The following is a 9,626-nucleotide window of genomic DNA, read 5'->3' on the forward strand; positions in this document are numbered from 1 at the left end:
AGTGCAGGTAAATGCTCTCTCATATCAGAATTCTGCTGCCTAAAGCCGTCACATAGATCCTTAACTTTCTTTCTTTCTTTCCTCCTGAATAAGATGTCACCTTTTTTCACTTTCTTCTGTAATTTTCATAGATTTCTGGCCTATCTTCTTTTCTCCATCTCACTAGGCCAGTAGTTAGCAGATAGTAACAAACCTCACCTTCGGTGTCTTGGCATTTTGTTTATATTGGTAGTAGAAAATGGTTAAAAGAAGGAAAGGCCCTGTCTCGGGTGTTAACGTTTCCTTGCTTAGGCTGAATTTTCTCCAGGCCAAATTATGAATCTTCCTACCGTGAACCACATACTGCTACTGGTTGTGTGAAGTAATGGTCTGGACCAATGGGCAAGAGCATCTGGATTTACAATGTGAAATGGGACACATTTAGCACTCAAACCATGAAGCAGCCACCGGCCTTGAGTGTGAGGCAAGGGGAGAGTGGATTGGGTGGGTAAGAGTGGATTGGGCAGGTAATTACACCTGCATGTCTGCAGGCAGCCCTAACAGTGTTGGGTATTAATTTTTGGATTTAATGTTATTAGAAGAGGCTCTTCCCAATACAGAGAATATTGAAGAGATGTGCAAAAATTATGAACCAAGTTAACTCCTCCAAAATCTTGCTGGAAGGGAAATGCCTGCTTAGATGTCATTGCTATATAGCTCTGCCATGCTGTCTGTCTTGTGCACTGAATGACAACACCCCTCTGGTTCTTCAGAAGGCTAAAGATTCACTCATCCTCCTCAGGTTTCTGCACAGATGTCCTAAACATTTGCGGGAGTCACTGTGTCAACAAGATGTCCTGGCTTTCAAGGAGGAGCTGCTTATCGGTAATAACTAGGCCATACCTCATTAGTCTCTTTATTGTTGTCCTCCACAATCCTGGATGATGGAACAGCCATGCATAGAAGAGCAGAAGAATCATTGGGATGCAGAGAGTACCAGCCAGGAAGACAGGGGAGAATGAAAAAGTTCTGGAAGACAGATACAAACTGCAAAGATTAGTCAGCAAATAATAGTCAGTGAAACACAAGGAACTGGAACCTCTCTTAGTGTAGTCAGAAAAGGTCACACCAACTGGCAAGTAAATTCTCAAAGAAAAACGGCAGAAAGAGTAATGTGGCAAATAGTCTGATGCAGGCATGCCCACTGATACTGACAGAAAGTTCCCACTGTCAAAGTTCCGTGAACAAGGCAAAAATTTCTCTTAGCATTTAATATGAAGTTACTTGTCCAATTTATGTGTGTAAACACTGCACAAACTGGACCTCAGGTTCATAGGCTTTTGAAAATGCATGCAATTATGCTAAACAATCAGGTGTGAAAAATTCAATTCTAGGTATTTCCATATTGCCCTGTGTAAGTAACTGATTTTTCAGTTGGCTAGGCCAGCCTTTCTGTTTGATTTCACTTGAGCACCCAGAGGAGATACAGACTGCTCATTAACATGGAAAGAAGAAATATTTCTTAGTCTTTGTACTTCAAAGACTCCTATGAATAACACAGACTATATCTTGATACAGTCAGAGTAGGAGGTAAGGTTTAGGTCATCGTCTAAGATTCTGTTTCTCTCTGTTTTTAGATTTACAAATATGCTCTTAATTTTTGAAAACTGTTGTGTTGTTGATGTTCAGTGTAAGTTATCTGTGGAGAGATGTGACAGACAGCAAATGCAGGTAGTCTTAGCTTTGGTATGTCCAGATGAAGTCCATTTTTTTAACAAAATTTTTCAAGAAGCAGTTCATTCATGTTTAGGTTAATAGGCCGACGTCATTTTCTTCAAGGGCAAAAACAAATACAGGGATAAAATGAGTTAGGCCAGCTCATACACAGATTCCACATCAATGACGTCTCTTGCAATAATATCCCACAACCTCTGTAGCAGAGATTTGTTACAACACAATGGCAGTGTGACAAGGCCCCAGAAACCACACTTATATTTTTATTAAAACAACACTGCCCAGGCTGGCAAATGTAAATGTCCATATGTGCACCAGGAGAGAAAGTGAAAAAGCACACGTTGTTCATCTTTAGCTACGAGGAAAACATTTTCATGCATAAGGTGGCAACAATTTCCAGATATGATCTCAATGTCAAGGTCATGCTGGCTTTTGAAAAAAGGATCATGCTCAACTTCAGAGTAAGTAAATCTTGGTGATTTGGTAAAAGATTTCACACGACCACTTCTATTTTCAGTTTGCATCTATACTAAATAAAGCATTTCACAAAAGGGTTTTGAATTGAGGCTTGTAGGTAGTTGACATGAATGGAAATTTTTCAGCGTGAAATTTGCTTAAGAGAAATCATGTTAAGCTGACTCTTGGGATGTGCACCACGGGAATCCAAGACTCATGCTGAATGCAAGGCAGAAGGGATTAAGTGCTTTCCAGTCTCAGCACTGTGCCCGTGACTCAGCTCAGCTGCAGTTTCTGGGGTATGTCTGGGAATGGAGCTCACATACACACCAGATCTCTGTAGTATCTGGAGGTGTGATCTGAGATTAAGTCAAATCCACACCTGCATGGCATTTAATTATAACAAGTGGTGAGTTGTATAGTAAATTCACAGGTGTCAAGGAAAGGATTCCTGTGAGCCTCAACCCTGACACCTGGATAACACAGGGTAGTGAGGTTGTGATCATCTGACTTACAGGAGCATTAAAACAAAAGTACCACTGAGTTCAGTGAGCTGATATACTTTTAGCAACTACAGTTTATTGCTTTTTATTGAAAAATTTTCATGGAAAATACACCTCCTTGATAAGAGAGCTTGATTTTCAAGTATAGTTAGCTGAATTTGGGCCAGGGACAGCCCTAGCATCATCTGGAGTTAATCAAGGCAATGGATTGCTGGTGTGAACAAATGACCATGACCCCACAGTTTATGTATTCATGCTGAAGGAACCTTTAAGCATCTCTGCTGCCAGAGGTGAGTGCCAGAGCTCACAGGACAGCAGCTGTGGCTGGGTGAACCTCTGCACCTCTAAGCGAAGACAGCTACCCTGTACCCTCTCCACTTCATGTTAAGAGCCTCCAACCTTCTTCCCTCTCACCATTCCTCTTCCACAGTGTGAGCAGCTCGATCCAAGTCAGGAACATGCCACTCACCTACTGTGCAGTAAAAAACAATACTATGCTGCTAAGAAACCTCCACTTAGCTCCAAGTCAGGAATATTACACTTAGATCCTTGAAAATAATAAAGCATATCTTTAGATTGCTGACAGGAACCCCTGGACCTTGCATTAATTGCTATTTATTAATAATCCCAAACTAAAGTCTATAGGATCAAAAATTCCTTTCGGAAGTAATGCCAGGCAGTCAGATTTCCAGTGTACTTGGAATTTTGCTTCCTGTTGCCCTCAGGTGAAGCATGAAAGGACTAGGAACACTCATGCCACCAGCCAAAGGACTCAGAGGACTATTACCTCATTTTTACTGCATACCGTAAAGCAGAGATTTAATAATGCTATATGTATGAGGCCTTTGAATTTCTAGTGTGCTGTAAAGCAAATTCAGACATTAATTTAAATATGTGAAGATTCAACTGTGCAGCTTGGTGAGATATGGCCCTCATGGACAGATATCTGTTGATAAACAAGTGAAGCCTTGGATTTTTTGTTGGCTTCACTCCATGTTGGGGTTTTCTCCAAAGTGGCCTGTGGGTCTCAATGCCTGCTATTTCTGTGTTTTCTTTTAAATAAATGTATGTTCTTATGCACATAGAGTAAAAGTCAAATTTTCACCCAAGGCATGTGTTTCTAGGCACAGTCTGGGGTTTGGAAATACTATGGGCTACATGCTGGAAGGGAGGCTGTTCCATGGCATGCTGCCACATCTCTTTTGATTAGGAAGCTCACAGCTGGATAACTTCTGAAAACAGGAAGGTATGACAGCAAAACTTTATTTTGATTAAATAGCTCCTATGTAAACACAGGAATTCCACTGTCATCCCTGCTCCTTATCCTCAGCAGGTTTTGCAAGGACAGACTGGCTGGGTGACAGGTCTGGTGGCTCTGTGCTGGCCACAGGTCGCTGAGAGCAGGTTTCTTACCTAGCTCAGCTGACAGCTGAATGAAATTGTCTGAAAAGTCACAACACAGCCAGTGTTAGCACAATTTACTATTCTTCTGTGGATTTAGTAATTTTTTAAAATTTTCATGGAGACCTAGGGGAAGGCTTTCAACACATGGATCATCTTATACACAAAATGTCTGCCACCTTCCCTTACTGCCAGTGGTTTGGGAGACAACAAATAACTGCCCTGTCCCCTCATAGCATGTGAGAAGAACAAGTGGAGTGAAGCACAGGAGAGCAGGGGAGGAGACAGCAAAGAGTGAGGGCTGGAAGACGTTATGACAGGGAGTGGGACACTGGGGCTGGACTGGCAGTGTGTGGAGGAAGGGCACCCCTTCAGGTGCCATGTGGGTGCATGTTCAAGGCTAGGTTTTAACCTTAGAAGCCAGTGGATACTTTGGAAGTACCATCCCCCTTAAGCTCAACTGAAAAGCCCTAAAAGTAGATTAATCTAGCGTATCAGCAGTGATTTTTGATGCGTACTTCTGTTTGTTGGGGGCCTGGCTGAAGTCAATGAGTGGTGCCATTTTAAATGCTGGCAGCTGCTGACTAGCAAAGTGTGGTTTTTAAGAATTGTTTTTTGTGTATTTCAAACATTATGAAAAAAACTCAAAGATGTCTTTGAAATTGAAAAGAAGTATGTTCTTTCCCAGTTTCTGGTGAAAGAGATCACCTCCTCTCAGACATATTCCCTCTCTTCTCACAGAGCAGTGACAGCTGTTTTGGTGAAGGAATTTAGAAGGCTGAGGACACCCAGTGAGCTACTGCTCCCAAATCATAAAACTCAATCTCACACAGCAAAAAGGTGAAATTGAACACTTGGTGTTCATGAAGCAGTATTACATCATTTAATTCCATATTTAACTCACCTTTTAACCACAGTGATGCTTTCAGTGTTTGTATACTTACAATGTATTGCAGTTTGAACAAACCTCTTTAGAAGTTGCAAATATTCAGGTGAGAATCAGGTGGAAGAAAATAAGAACAATATTTCAGAATTTTTATTTAAGTTCTACTGTCTCTGCATAAAATTTTATAATACTAGTGGAAAACTGGTTTCTTAATAATTTAATCCTCATGCCTGCTGTTAACTCTCTGCTATGCAGTTCACAAATTAGTGGGTATTAGACAAGGTTTGTCATTCCTTCCACAAACTTACGTGGTCTTTAATTACAGACAAGTCTGAAAATTTTCTGTATTTCCACCATTGTGATACCATTCTCACACTGGTGATAAATTCTGAAAAGTACCTTGTACAGATGAATTAAAAATCCATCCTCAAAGTTGCCCTTAATAGTCATACATTGTTTAAACATACTGTGCAAACTGTGACTCCTTAGAACAATTATACAGATCAGTTGCCTATATTTCTTTATAAACAATACTGAGATTAATTAGTTGGAATGGCTTCCTTTGCTTCGCCTCTGATGTCATGAAAATGCTCTTCCTTGGACAGCATAAACAAGCGTATCTGATATGCAAGCTAATATAATGTCCTTTATTTACATGATTGTAAATCCTGTTAGCTTTAAAACAATTTTGAATTTAGGAGAGAGCCAAAAAGGAGAATAACAAAGGAGAGAAGTGACCTCAGTGATTCCACAGTGACGTATCTTCAGCCTTAGAACTGCCATGGGAAGGTTGTGTTATCAGTTGGCTTGGGAAACCTGAGTGCTGGCTCTGCCATTCTGCCCAGAGCAGGACATAAACAACTGCTAATTGTTTCAGGAGCTCATATCTTTTACCTGTATCTCAGTTATGCTTTCTGTGTAGCATGCATAGGGTTTCAGACATACTGAATACAGTTAATCCTTTAAAATGAATCAAACTGGGATTTTAGAGCTTCATCTACTAACAAACTTTGTATTCAATACCCAAGTGTTCTAGGCTTCTACTGTAACATCCATGAGTATTTTTTCAGTGGCTGCACATCATATTGGACAAGTTGTTAATTTAAGTATGTAAATGAGAAATCTAACCTCTTTCAAAAATGATGATCATATTCCCTATGAAAATATGGCTGTATGATACAAAAATGCCATGAAAGATCAGCCAGCTGGTGCTGTATTTGTGACGGAGTGCTACCCAAGCTTAAGCTCAGGCTGATTACCTAAGCACTCTTACTAGTTTATTTTGAAAAGTGTAGGTGTTCATGTTTCTTCACAACATGAATGAGCATATATTGTGAAAGTGATGAGCGTTTAGCACACTTTGTCTATTTAAACATATCTTTTCAGCTACATTCCCCACTTTGTTGTGAAATTGTTAAAGACCAACTCTTGAAGATTACAAATAAAGAACCGGGGTGGAAGCCAGATCCATACTATGAATGACAGAACTCCTAGTTTTTTCAATGGAACTGAGGGTTCAGCCCAGCCTTTGTCAAGGAAGAACTCACAGAGAAGTGGCTAGGACTTTTTTCTTGTAAGATCTTGGGTTTGCCTCACCCGTAATTGGTTGACATCAGGACTTCATTTGCACCCAAACATTTTTTTCTTCTATTGCAGTACTTACATTTAAGTTTACAGAATAACCCAAATTATATAAGGCTGGGGAATTGAAATTGTGTTCAAAGATATCCATACAGGTTAATATTTTTTTAGAAAAGCACAGAACAGCCGTCTTGCCCAAGGTCTACCCAAGCCTCCTTTCATCAGAACAGTGAACAGAGAACAGTGGCAGCATGACAGACATTTTACAAGTACACAAATATTTTGATTTTGGGGACTTCAAAAATTGTCCTGTCCCCAAAGGTAATTATTCCCTAATGCATGCATAAGCTATGAATGGATGCTGAGGCAATGACCCACGTACTGAATTCAGCCCATTAAAGAGAATCTTCTGGCCTACACCGCATGTCCCAGGTGTAATAATCTGTTTTTCAGCCCCTCAGGAGGTTTGCCTGTGTGCATGCATTCTGTTAGCACACACATGGTGAGCTATGTTGGGTCTTCTACACAGGGATCTGTTCTTGTTCAGAAGGTCTGGTCATTTGTCAGGGAAAGGATAGTGACACTCAGGCTCTGCCTGCCTCACTTGCAGGGGATGGAGGCCACTGTTCTTGTAAAAGCATTCCCTTTCTTTAGTGAACATGTGATTATGGGATCAGCCTTACCATGGTATATGCAAGATTAACTTTTGCTGATATCAGTGACATTCACCCCATGGTCTGGCACTCTTCCTTTCTAAGAAAGGCACAAGAAAATAACAATAGAAAAAGTAAGTTGTTGTTTTATCTTTAAAAAAATTAGCATAGTTTTTGTTTTTTCTCTCTCCCTTCATTTTTCCATGACAGAAATAGATAGAGTTACCATGGGCCATATATTACAAAGAAATCAGAAACTGTTCAGAGACTTAAGCTCTTCCCAAAAACCTGGGAAAATGTTTACACATTAGAGAGCTTGTAATATTTAATTCTGTGTGGTAAATATTCTTCAATTAAAAAAAAAGCCCACTGGGAATTTCCAAGTATAAAGTTGAGCCTGAGTTGGGACGTGTTAGACTTGTGAGTAATCAGAGGGTTCCAATTTAGCAGAGTGAAAAAATTAAAACTGGATTCGGTCTTTATAACTTTGCTGTGAATTTGCATTTTCCTTCTGGACTCCATGTCTCTTGAGTGTGCCTGAATACTGTATAACTTTTGATACATAATATAATTGTGATAGAATTCCCAAAGCCTATGCCATCTATAAGAATTAATACAAGTATATGTAGTTGTATTTAAAATTATTAATGTGCTTAATGTACATTAAAACATTGAGAATTCTGCTAAAGTTGGCTTATTATGCAAACTGGTTTTTAAAAAGGCAGCTCACAAGAAATCTAAATGCACTTATTTCCATTTTGTTGCAGCTTTTCTAGAGGAATGACTAGTCTTTAAGTGGGTGCTTCACTATTTTACCCAGGCTAGGCCCTGTGGGCAAGTCTGTGTGACACCAGACTTAAAAGCCTGGTGGAAGAGAAGCTGCTGGTCTGGTCACAAGTGAAATAGTGCCTGTTCTGCATTTCCTCATCTCAATTAACATTAAAACCATGGGCACACTCTTCTCCCCCCTTGCCTCCGCCCATTTCCAGTAAAGGAATTTTGTCTTTCTGGTTTGTTTTCTGCTTTCTGCACCAAATGTTTAGCAGAGCCCTGTAACCTTTTCCGGCTACAAGAAAAATTGGATGATAGATTCAAGTGTTTTTATTTGCAAAGAGTGTTTTCCTGAATGAGAGATGAGACTTTTTTTTTTTTTTTTTACTGTAGTGAGCCCCATTCCAGCCAGCTCTAAGTCCCCTAACTGGATTGTATAGTTTCCTGTTTTATTCTTTGGTGTATTGTTCTTGAGGGAATATTTTGAGTTGGTGTGTACTCAATTCTATTGAGTTTCTGTTTGTGTTTGCTGTGTTTGTGTTTTCTGTTGGCGTCTTTTACTGTTGTAGTATTCATTCAACAGAAAAGCACAATTTATCCTTACAGATTTGCTGAAGGAGACCTGTGCACTGCAGTCATTATCTTTACAAGGTTTAGCTCAATGCAAGGGATCACTCACTCTGGGATATGAAGGACAATAAAGAACAGGCAGAAAGCAGTGTGAGGATTACTAGAAAGTCTTGAAATTTTAAGGAATACTGCCATTTAAAATGGTGTTCAATTTCATGTGCAAAGCAGATACTTTTGACAGGATTAAGTCCTCTAAGATTTTCAGAAAGCATTTAGATTAAGAAATAGAAAAATTTGCCTGTTTATTTTTATGTATATAAAACTTGCTTGTTTTCACTCTAATTTTTTTAGACTTTTTTTTATCTGTTTGTTTTGCTTTATTTTAATATTGTATATTCTTTTATCAGATGATGAATTGCACTCTATAACCATCTGAGTTACGTGTGCTGTTCACTATCCTGACCCAGGAACAGGCCTGGACATGACATGATGTAGCAGCCAGGCATGCTGTCCTAAGGGCTCATAATTAGTGCACGACATTAGTAATTGGAATGCCACTGTTTCATGGGTCTGCTCTGTGGTCTAGGGCAAACTTTTTAACCTCTTTCCTTCAGTCTTGGAGCTCAGAAGATGCAATACTGCAGACCTATCTATTTCCATGTGGAAAAACCCCACCAATTTCTGAGTTTCTTGGTGGTACATCAAAGACAATTTGGTCTCCAAGAACATTAACAGAGACAAGGGAATAGAATGTTGTTAATTCAAGACTATTGGCTGAAATCTAGGGTTTAGTTTGTTGGGTAAGGTTCTTTGTCTCTCTAATCCTCTAAATGTAGAGTAGACATAATGTAGTTTTCCTTCTCCCATCTTCTTTTTGTTGGTGGTTATTTAAACGATACCTTCTTTCTGTGAGTTCTACCACGTGCATGTATAATTTCATACCTCCAACATTAAATGAAGCTTTGACTTTTTAAAAACTGCTTGAGGTCTTGAGGTTTGGGGTTTTTTTTCCCGCAGAATCCACAGTAAAATTTGTCTTTATGCGGTTTTTAGCTTTTTCAGAACCATTTTCTGCTCTTCTATCCAAAGTGA

The sequence above is a fragment of the Corvus brachyrhynchos genome, unplaced genomic scaffold (assembly GCF_000691975.1).
Source record: "Corvus brachyrhynchos isolate BGI_N302 unplaced genomic scaffold, ASM69197v1 scaffold140, whole genome shotgun sequence".
Classification (NCBI taxonomy): domain Eukaryota; kingdom Metazoa; phylum Chordata; class Aves; order Passeriformes; family Corvidae; genus Corvus; species Corvus brachyrhynchos.